The following is an 11884-nucleotide window of genomic DNA, read 5'->3' as shown; positions in this document are numbered from 1 at the left end:
AAGATATTAATGGAAGAAGAGCATATACGTGTTATTTTTGAAAAAAGTTTAATTTAATTTTCATATTTTTTTTAAATTTAAAATTAATATATTATATATTTCTTAACATACATATATCAAATCAATCCAACTCGTGTTCCCACCTTCCATAAATAGTAATTTAGCAAATAACATAAAGAGCTAGTTGTGTAATTTATCCTGCGGGAAAAAACAAATGTAGGGCTGAGATTAATAGAGAGTGGATCTAACGGCATGGGTTTTTCAACTGCTACCATATATATCCCTCGCTACATCAGAGTGCGTTTCATTGAATTGATCTAGCCGCGCAACAAATCTCTACCTTGCACCGGTCGGAGGCGCATCCTCGGCAGCTGTTGACGGCGTTTGCGGGGATCGGTTTCCCTCTTCCTCCGCTGCCATGTGGATGCCGGTAAGTTCAGTGGCTCTTCTCTTAAACTGCATTTTGGAAGTTTAAACTTCACATCTCTAATTTACGTGAATTCAATTTAGTTTAACCTAAAATTATATCAAGCTTTTTTCCCACAAACTGAAATTCAGACCTAAAATTGCTTCCGAATGAAGTTTCAAAACATTTGCCTGTGAATCGATAAGTCGATTTGGTCTTTTTTAATTTTTAATTTTTATTTTATTTTATAAAGTGGATGCCGGTAAGTTCAGTGGCTCTTCTCTTATACAGTTATACTGCATTTTGGAAGTTTAAACTTCACATCTCTAATTTATGTGAATTCAATTTAGTTTAACCTAAAATTATATCAAGCTTCTTTCTCACAAACTGAAATTCAGACCTAAAATTGCTTCCGAATGAAGTTTCAAAACATTTGCCTGTGAATCGATATGTCTATTTGGTCTTTTTTAATTTTTAATTTTTAATTTATTTTATTTTATTTTTTTTTTGGGTATGGTTGGTAAAGATATACTCTGCGTTTTGTTACTGGGCTATCTTGTTTGGCATCGCGACTACTCTCCGTTATATCCTCCGCGGGTGCAGACCAGGTAGGAGCGGAAGTTAATGCGCTTCCTTTGCTCTCCTCTTGGATGCTCGGTTGCATAACCTTTTTTTTTGGGGTTTATTTCTAGATACTTAATTGAATTTTTAGCTTCTTAGCCCCTGAATTATGTATGGAATTTGTGTTCGCTATGTTTGGTTCTGGTTTCTCTCATCTCGATTGTTCAGGATATAAGACTATATGGGTTAAAATCATATGTGCATTCTAATATTTTATTTTATTTTTGATAAAATCATTGTAATGTTTTTTGCGGCCCTGTCTGAAATTTGAGAATAATAGGAAAAAGAAAAGAAAAGAAAATATTACTTTTTTATTTTAATTATCCAAGAAAGTAAGAAAAAGATAAAAATACATATTAAATTAATGGACAATTTTTTAATAGTATTTAATACATAGAGAAAACACATTAATTGGATTTTTATTTAAGTTTCTTTTTTTTTCTTGATTCAAGCAAGTAGGGTTTAAATATGTAGAAACATTCTTATATTGATTGATGAAACTGGGTGTGGAGTAGAACTGAAGTTAGAATATAGAGAGAAGTTCTCAAATCTTATGTTGTATTTTAGTCATGTTGGGAGGAATATAGGGAAAAAGATCAACCATGATGATCAATAATTAATAGAACTAGTGATTTTGATTGAGGTTATTATGCAACTTAAGAACTGATTGAAGAATATAGTACATAGAATTAAAGTAAGTATGGTAAAAGGACAAGTGCTTTGGGTGTGTTGTGTGATTAGAAAATCCTTAAAATTAAAAAGAAAGTTTACAAAGATAGCTAGAAAATTAGTTATGCTATATAGATCAAAATATTGGATAATAGAGAAATATATTGAAAAAATAAAAAAAAATTCAAAATGAGAATGTTTAGTTGGATGAATGACATGAAAGATAATTTAAAGAATAAACATATTCACGGTAGGCTAGACAGAGAACGATGAGGGAGAGGGAGACGGCGAGGGAGAAGGCGAAGGTGAAGGGGAAGGAGAAAAGCAGCAACAAGCCTTAAGTCCCACTAAGCGGAAGCAGCAGCAGAAGCAAAAGAAGCAGAAGCAGAAGAAAATAAACAAACAACAACAATAACAGTAACAAGCCTTAAGTCCTTCTAAGCAGAGTCACAACAACAAAATCAACGGGCCTTATAAACTTATTACAACAACAACAACAACAAGCCACAAGCCTTAAGTCCCACTAAGTGGAGTCACAACAACAACAACAAGAAGCCTTATAAACCTATTACAACAATAACAACTACAAGCCTTAAGTCCCACTAAGAAGAGTCATAACAACAACAACAAAAAGCCTTAAATCCTACTGAGCAGAGTTAGTTGCATGAATCCTTTTTCTCCAATTCACCCTATCAAAAGCATTTTCCTTAAAAAGAAGATGAAGACTCAAACTATATAAACCTATTACAACAATAAGAAGAAGAAGCCTTAAGTCCCATTAAGCGAAGTTAGTTACATGAATCCTTTTTGACCAATTCACCCTATCAAAAGCATTTTCTTTTATTTTTTATTTTCTTTTATTTTTTTTCCTCTTAGGCAAACTAAATAACTTATTACAACAACAACAACAACAAGAAGCTTTATGTCCCACTAAGCGGAGTCAACTACATGAATTCTTTTTCGCCAATTCACACTATTAAAAGTGTTTTCCTCTATCATATTAAGAGCTGTTAAATCTTTCCTCATTACATTCCAAATTTCTAAATATAAAAACCTAGATACAATATAATTACAGCAACAAGCCTTAAGTTCTACTAAGCGGAGTCAGCTACATGAACCCTTTTTTGCCAATTCACCGTTTTCCTTTGTTAGATTAAGAGCTGTTAAATTTTTCCTCACTACATCATTCCAAATTATTTTAGGCCCGCTCCTACCCCTTTTCACATCAAACATAATAACTAACTCACTTCTTCTCGCAGGTGCTCTACTTGGCCTGTGTTTCAAATGCCCAAACCATTTAAACTGCCTCTCTTATCTTGTTTTCAATCGGACTTATGCCTAAATTATTATGTTTATGCTCATTTCTTACTTCATCTTTTAATGTAACCACTCATTCACCTTAACATTCACATTTCAATAATTTTTATTTTTTGTATATGTTGTTTCTTAGTTGCCCAACATTTTGAACCATAAAGCATAGCTAAGGGTGTTCTATGATTATACAATACACTCGATGCAATTCTCCATTTTATTCAACTTGTTTTAATTCTATGTACTACGTCTTTTTCAATTTTCCCTTTAGTTTGCATAATAGATCCAAGATATCTATATCTATTCGTGCTTTTAATTTCTTGATTATCAAGTTTAATCTTCTCTCTATTGCTATTCCTTACATTATTGAAATTACATTTCATATATTGTGTCTTATTCGTACTTATCCTAAGCCCTTTAGATTCTAATGTAGCTCTCAAAGTTCTAGCTTAGATTCCACACGCTCCTACCATCATCAATTAACATGATATCATCTTGAAACAACATATACCAAGGGATCTCATTTTGGATGTTCTTAGTTATCTCATTAATTACTGAAGCAAAAAGATAAGCGCTCAAAGTAGAACCTTGATGTACACTTATTGTGATTGGAAAATATCTAGATTCTCCTCCTACAATCCTAATGCTAGACACTACTCTATCGTACATATCCTTAATGATCTCCGTATATCTATTACAAACTTCCGTCTTTTCTAAGACCCACTGAAGAACTTTCCTAGGTATTCTATCATAAGCTTTCTCTAGGTCAATAAAAATCATATGCAAGTCCCTCTTCTTTTCCCTAAACTTTTCCATTAAACTTCTTAAAATATAAATAACTTCTTTTGTTGATCTTTAGGCATAAAACCAAATTGATTTTTTGAAATCTTTGTTTCTTATCATATTTAATGTTCAATTACTCTTTCCCATAATTTCATCGTATGACTCATAATCTTTATTCCACAAAGTTATTACAGTTTTGAATATAGCCTTTGCTTTTGTACAAAGTTACTGACGTACTTTTCATCCATTCTTCTTACATTTTCTTAGTTTTTATAATAGTGTAATAGATTATTTAACCAAATAATTACTTTATCACCTAAACATTTCCAAACTACAATTGTTTTTTTATCTGGTCTTTTAGATTTCCCTCTATTCATTTTTTTAATGCCATCTTAATTTCAAGGACTCTAATTCTGCGAATAAATCTGCTATTTTTAGCCTTCTCCTCAGTTGTTACTTCAAAGTTCAATCTTTCATTTTGGTTTCATTGAACAACTTATCAAAGTATCTCCGCCACCTCTCTTTTATGTCTTTTTTTCTAATTAAGACATTATCATTCTCGTCCTTTATACATTTTACATCTCCTAAATCTTTGCATTTTCTTTATTTAACTCTAACAAGTTTATAAATGTTTTTTCTTCCTTCTATTGTATCTAGTTTAGTATATAAAGTATTATAAGCTCTATGTTTAGCTTTGCTAATAGTCCTTTTTGTATTTTTCTTGTTTCTTTATACTTTTCAAGTTTTTCTATTTTTTTACAATTTTACCATATTTTATACCAACCAAAAAACCTAGATACAATATGAACATCTAAAATTCTCCTTTGGTGGTTCTCCATCAAACTTTCCTTGTTAGAGAAAACTTTACCTTGAGTTTTGTAATGGTGTAATAGCTTTAGCTCCATGTGTGGGAACAAAGTTAAACATGTTGGCAAATCAAGAGGAGGCACGAATTGCATTGCATCTTCATCACCTTTGGAGAATATGTAGAACGAAAAGTTGCAGGTGAGAAGTGCTTGAAATTTATGCAATGTTTGAACTCTGAATGGTTGCGTGGGGATGGTGGTTTGCTTTGATGCCAATTTGATGCAGGACAAGTGACAAAATTTAGATATGGAGAGAGAATTGAGAGAAAAGGAAGAAGGACAAGAAGAAGAACCTACGGGAGATAGAGAGTCAAAGAGGGAAATTGCAATTTAGTTCAAATAGTAACTGTACAATAACTTACATGTCTAGCACTTATACCCACTACTAACTAAAACAGAGTCACATAGAACTCCTAGTAAAGCAAGAAATTATGAAATAATACCAAAGTACTTGATATGCCAAAAAACCTAAATTTACTATACTTCCTCCAATAAAGCAAGAAATTACAAGACAGCCCCAAAGTACCTAATACACAAAATAAACCTAAATTGACTAAACTACTAAAATAACAAGAGTTTTCCCAATCTGAAATATGAATACCTAGATATAAATGAACATCTAATATTCTTCATTGGTGGTTCTCCATTAGATGGTTTTAGCACGTAGGCCAAATATTGCACCATGAGTGATCTACTAAATGACGTTGAATGAGATACAAAGATAGTAAAGAGTTAAAAGACCTCAAATCATCGGAAAAAATTGGCCCCACCAAGTGGGACTTAAGACTTGCTTTTATTGTTGTTATAATTAATTAAATTAAATTTTAATAATATAATTTAACAATGACAATTTAGTGGATGCGAAACATACCATTGGAAATGAAAAAAATCACTTAGGACTTGACATCCAATGAGCCCTTTGCTGCATCATTTTGGTTTTGCTCTCCCAGTATCTTGGCTTTCCTTTAAATGTTACAATCTTTGCATCACTGCCATAATAACCAATGGGTGCTGGAATTTGCTTAGGATGGTATCATGATACTGGAGAGTTTTTGATTTATGCTGTCTCTGAATTTTATTCCAAATCAGGACATGGAAGATTCCATTTTCCGGATTCATGAATTAGCATAATGCCACACGGTTTAATTCAATATTCTTAATACACTCTTTTCAGTAGTTGGCTTGCAACTTTAGGTGACTTTCCACTTTGAAGAGGTTGCTTGCTTGGGGAAAAATCCAATCCTTCTCCTGCCTGTTTATCGTCGTTGTTTTGAGAATAGAAATCATCATATTTTTAGTTGTGCTCTTACTAAAGAAGTATATAAAAAGGTGAATATCTCTATATACTGTCCAAGCCTCTTTTCTAGCTGGAATGATGAGCTTACCTTGCTGCCCTCTTTGGGGGTTACACACACCGCTAATATCATAAAATTGCTATGCCATTTATCGTGAGTGCAAAACAAGAAATGCACTCTTGTTAATTGTTTGAGAAAACCCCATTTAATGTGGATCCAAGATTTGTGATTTTCTTGTTGTTATATGTGGTGGCTACAGTGCCAAAGGATTTCAACGTCTGTTTTTTTTTTTTTTTTTATTCATTTTGAGTTCTTCCTGATGTTTTACTTCCATCTTTGGTTAAATATATGCTCTTATGTTCTAAAAAAAATAATTTGTGGTAAATAAAAGAAACTTTCTGTGGTTTGTTGCTTGAGTGAAATCCAAACTGATGCCCATTACTATAAGAATATATGTTAATATATGAATTATTCTGAATATGTAATTTAGTTGCTAATATTTGTCCTTAATTATTATAAAAATAAATCTTATTAAATTGGAGATTACATTTTTAGGGAGAGATGGTTTTTACTACTGATTTTTTAAGAGTATTTGGCATTCAATTATCCCCTTAGTTCAAGATACCTGCTCACCTATGATCCATGCAACTTCTGAAAATTCTTCAAGATAACCCAATCTTAGTATGCGTTAAGAGTTTATACATTGTGAAAATAAATGGCAACAAACTGGTGAAATAGGAGAGGTAATTGTTTTTAAGACCTATTGATTGGAATCATGGATTATGTGTGACTAATGGATGAATAATGGCTATTGTATCATTGCTGATGTTCTATTTTGATAGAACTTATAAATTCGGTCCAATTGTCATGTGCTGATAATTATTTTTTTAGATTATCCTTTGTTAATTCAAAAATTTAATAGATTATTCTTAGTTAAAATTTAAATTTTTGATTGGTTTAAAGTTTAGTGGGCATTCCTCACCTTTTTTTTTTTTTTTTAAATTTTAAAAGTCATTTGTAGTCGCTCATACTGGAGGAGTTTTAAAAAAAAAGTCATCTGCAGCGACTTATGCTGGAGGAGCACGAATTCTACAAGTAAGCAATTGTAACTTAAAAATTTGTTCTGATGTATCATTTAAATTAAACATCATTTTGAATTTTGTTGAAATGGATATGTAGGCTTGCTGGAGCCTTTAACGGATTGGATGTGCCGTCTGCATGTGTGTTCAGTTCGAGATGAAGAGTTAAAAGAATGATGGATTGCAGATGATCTTGATGCCTTGAAAATGAATCAATGCTTTTTGCTTTAGGTAAATATACAATAATAACAACAAAACCAAACCTTAGTCTCACTAACTGGAGTCGGATGTATGAATTATTTTTCGCTAATTTATGCGATCATAAACCATTTCTTTTGATAAATTCAAAATATTAAATCTTTACTTACTATTTCCTCCCAAGTTATTTTAGGTCTACTCCTACTCCTTCTACTACTTCCTGCAGTAACTAAATCACTTTTCTTCACAAGTGCACTATGTGGCATACGTTGCAAGTATCCATACCATCTGAGTCGTCCCTCTCTTATCTTATCTTTTTTAGGAGTTACACTTAACTTATCACGAATATGTTCATTCCTTAATTTATCTTTCAATGTTATGCCACTCATCCATCTAAGCATTCTTATCTCGGTAATTTTTACTTTTTGGATATTATGTTTTTTCGTCGCTCAACCTTTCGATCCATATAGCAGAGCTGGTTTTATAGCTGTCCTATAAAACTTCTCTTTCAATTTTAAGGATATTCTATGATCACATAGCACACTTGAAGCACTTCTCCGTTTTACCCAACCTGTTTTAACTCTATGCGTTACATCATCTTCAATTTCTCCTTCAACTTGCATAATAAGCCCAAGGTATCGAAATCTACAAGTGTTATTTATTTTTTTATCATCAAGTTTAACTTTGTCTCCAATATGTCTCCTATCATTACTAAAATTACATTTCATATATTCTGTTTTATTTTTACTTATCTTAAAGCCTTTAGATTTCAAAGCTTCTCTCTATAATTCTAACTCAACCTTTATTCCGTACTTAGTTTCGTCAATTAATACAGTATCATCTACAAACAACATACACCATGGAACTTTCTTTTGAATACTTTTAGTCAATTGGTCCATCACCAAAGCAAAAAGATAAGGACTCAAAGCAGATCCTTGATGTATACCTATGGTAATTGGAAATTCTCTAATTTCTTTATCTATAGTCCTTACATTAGTTATTACTCCATCGTACATATCCTTAATGACATTGGTATACCTACAACTTTTTTCTAAAACCCACCATAGAATTTTCTTAGGTATCATATTATATGTTTTCTCAAGGTCAATAAATATCATATGCAAGTCTCTCTTATTTTTCCTAAACTTTTCCATTAATCTTCTTAAAAGATAAATAGTTTCTGTGGTAGATCTCCTAGATATAAAAGCAAATTGATTTTCTGAGATCTTCGTTTCTAATGTTAATCTTTGTTTAACTACTCTTTCCCATAGTTTCATCGTATGACTTAAAGTTTAATTCCACGATAGTTATTACAATTTTGAATATCTTCTTTATTTTTGTATATAGGTATTAAAGTGTTTTTTCTCCATTCATCTGACATTTTCTTAGTTTTTACAATTGCATTAAATAAATTAGTTAATTATATAATTCTGTTATCACCCAAGCATTTTTAAACTTCAATTGAGATGTTATTTGGTTCCATAGCTTTCATATTTTTCATCTTTTTTAGTGCAAACTTAATTTCGTTAACTTTAATTTTGCGAATAAATCTTATATTTTTAGTTTTTTTCCTCATTTGACAATTCTAAGTTTAAGCCTTCTATTTGGTTTTCGTTAAACAACTTTCTAAAGTAGTTTCGCCATCTTTCTTTAATATTTTCGTCCTTAACCAAGACAATTTCATCCTCACTTTTTATATATTTTACATTTCCTAAGTCCTTGCTCTTCCTTTAGTTTTAGCAAGTTTAAATATATCTCTTTTCCCTTCTTTTGTACATAATCTATCATACAAATTATTAAATAATCTATATTTAGTTTCACTAATGACTCTTTTTGTATCTTTTCTTGTTTCCTTATATTTTTCAAAGTTATTTCTGTTTCTACATTTTTGTCACGTTTATACCAAATTTTTTTTGTCTTTATGATTTTTTGTACATATTTATCCCACCCCCAACTCTTTTTATTATTCGAGAATTTTCCTCTTGATTCACCTAAAATATCTTTTGCTATATTTTTAATAGAGCTAACTAATTTATTCCAAAGAGTTTTTGTATTTATCCCATCCTCCATGATCCAATCCCCATCTTTAATCATTTGATCTTTAAATTTTATTATATTTTCTTCTTTTAGGTTCCACCATCTAGTTCTCCTCCACTGGTTTATTTTTTCCTTTTTCTTCCATTTTTTAACACATATATCTAATACTAAGACTCTATGTTGTGTGGTTAGGCTTTCACCTGGAATAACTTTACATTCCTTGCATGATAAACGATCTACCCTCCTAATTAGAAAAAAATCTATTTGACTTCTATTTTGTCCACTTTTAAAGGTTATTAAGTGTTTTTCTCATTTCTTAAAGTAAGTATTCATTATGCTAAAATCATATGACATAACAAAGTTTAAAATCATCTCCCAGACTCATTTTTGTCTCCATATCCATATCTTCTATGTATCCTCTCATAATTTTTATTATCTGTTTCAACATGTCCATTCAGATCTCCTTCTATAAATATTTTGTCAGTCCCTGATATGTCTTGTATAATACCATTCATATCTTCCCAAAATTGTCTTTTTAAGATTTTCTGTTAAGCCAACTTGAGAAGTATAAACACTAATGATATTTATTATCTCTTGTCCTAATACCATCTTGATTATTATAATTTTATTCCTTACTTTAGTTATATCCACAACGTTATTTTTTAAGTTTTTGTAAATAATAATGTCTACTCCATTCTTATGTTTTTCTTTTCCAGTGTACCAAAGTTTAAATCCTGATTTATCGATTTCTCTAGCTTTCTTCCCCACCCACTTAGTTTCTTGAAGACAAATTATATTAATTCTTCTTCTAATCATTGTATCCATAATTTTCATGCTTTTACTTGTAAGTGTCTCTATATTCCAAGTTATTAATCTAATCCTAATTTTCTGAACTAACGTGTTTACTTGTCCGTGTCTAGAATGATGCAGGAACCCTCGCATATTTGACATCGTACCTGGGCAACAACTTAGCCCAACTTTGCTCACTTATTGCTACACCTGGGTGGTTTAAGTATAACACATCACTCGTAGGGGACACCCCAGCAAATATTATTTGGTAAGGATTCATATTATTAGGTTTAGTTTTGGTTTTGCTGCAGTTACCATGATGTCTAGACACAGTTCTTATGGTGGTCCTCATCTTATAATTTTGATTCCCAAAATTGGTTTCAGTTTCAGTTTTACAAGAAAACCACACCAAAAAATCGAACCATAAAAAATCGAACTTTAAACCAATTTGTAAATATTATGCATTTATTTGGGTAGTATGGGCAACATGGAAAAAGGGATGGGTAGGGGTTTTATAAAAATTTGTAAATATTATGCATTTATTTGGGTAGTATGGGCAACATGGGAAAAGGGATGGGTAGGGGTTTTATAAAGGAGAAGACATGCACCCAGCCGCCCACGTTCAGAAAACTAATAATAAATTAGACCGAACTGGTTAGTTTGATTATGAGTAGGGTTGGCCTGATCTTAAGGCAGTTGAGGTGCTTTCCTAGAGTACCAAAAATTTTGAGGTCTCCAATTTTTTTTCAATGTAATAATTTTAACATTATTTATGATGCTCTTTTTCCATACATTGACTTTCTCACTACCAAATAAATAAAATTGTATTTTAAAATGTAAAGAAAATATAATATAATTTTTTTCTTTTTCAAGTAAATTTGGGGCCTATAATTTTTTTTTAATGTAATAATGTTAACATTATTTATGATGCTCTTTTTTCATACATTGATTTTCTCATTATCAAGTAAATGAAATACATGTTGAATATAAAACTTTAATTAGTGATTTTGTATCTTAAAAAGTTAGAAAAATTAATTTTAAATAAAAATAAAAATTAAACAAAAATATTAAGGGCTTCTAATTAAATTATTTATCTAAGATCTCATATTGTGAAGAGTTGGCCCTAGTTCTGAGTATTAATTAAGCTAACAGTTTACGATTATCAGTTTTGGGTGAAATTGTGTAAAATCAATTACAAATTTACAACTCTCTAACTTTCCTATCTTTTCTAACAGCATGTTTGATTGCGAAATGGAATTGTGAGGGGAATGGAAGCAACTTGTGAATGGAAACCTTATAGGAAAGGTATTGAATGTGTTTGGTTTAATCATGGAATCAAAGTTAGGGATGGAATGCTGAGTGCCAATTCCATTCCTTTGTTATATGCAATGGAACCGAAATTCTATTGATATGAATTTTACCATAATGCTCTGGTATATAAATTTGTTTTCGTAATATTATCTTTATATTTACCATAATGCCCCTATGCCCCAATTTGAAATCCATCCATACCCAATTTGAGAATGAAATTATTTTTAACAAAGTTTATGCGTCTCTTTTGAGTATACCCATTCAAAATTTGCAACTGATTATATTCTTCATCAAAATGTTAAATTTTAAGTGATCAAAATTTCATTACTTTACCTTATTAATCTATATTGATTCCTCTCAAATATTTACAATTAAAATTCAGAATCACAAGTCAAATCATTATAACCGTTATTCTTAATTTATTCATCCATTATTTGAACTTTTTCAATGTGTTTATTCGTTTCTTATAATCGCACATGTTAATTTGTCCCTATTGCATATCATGGGTCCTTTGTTAGT

At 30.9% G+C, this 11884-nt stretch overlaps 1 long non-coding RNA gene across 1 annotated transcript; it reads left to right on the top strand.

Annotated features, from left to right (window-relative positions):
* Positions 1-288: 288 nt before the first annotated feature.
* LOC131144831 (uncharacterized) lies at positions 289-11505 on the top strand. The gene is made up of 5 exons (XR_009133917.1): positions 289-430; positions 6963-7046; positions 7131-7261; positions 10186-10322; positions 11290-11505. It is a non-coding gene; the product is annotated as an uncharacterized LOC131144831 (long non-coding RNA).
* Positions 11506-11884: the final 379 nt, after the last annotated feature.

Source organism: Malania oleifera, chromosome 12, assembly GCF_029873635.1.
Source record: "Malania oleifera isolate guangnan ecotype guangnan chromosome 12, ASM2987363v1, whole genome shotgun sequence".
NCBI classification, from domain to species: Eukaryota; Viridiplantae; Streptophyta; class Magnoliopsida; order Santalales; family Ximeniaceae; genus Malania; species Malania oleifera.
Note: the sequence above shows the minus strand (reverse complement) of the source record. Positions and strands in the feature narration are given on the sequence as shown.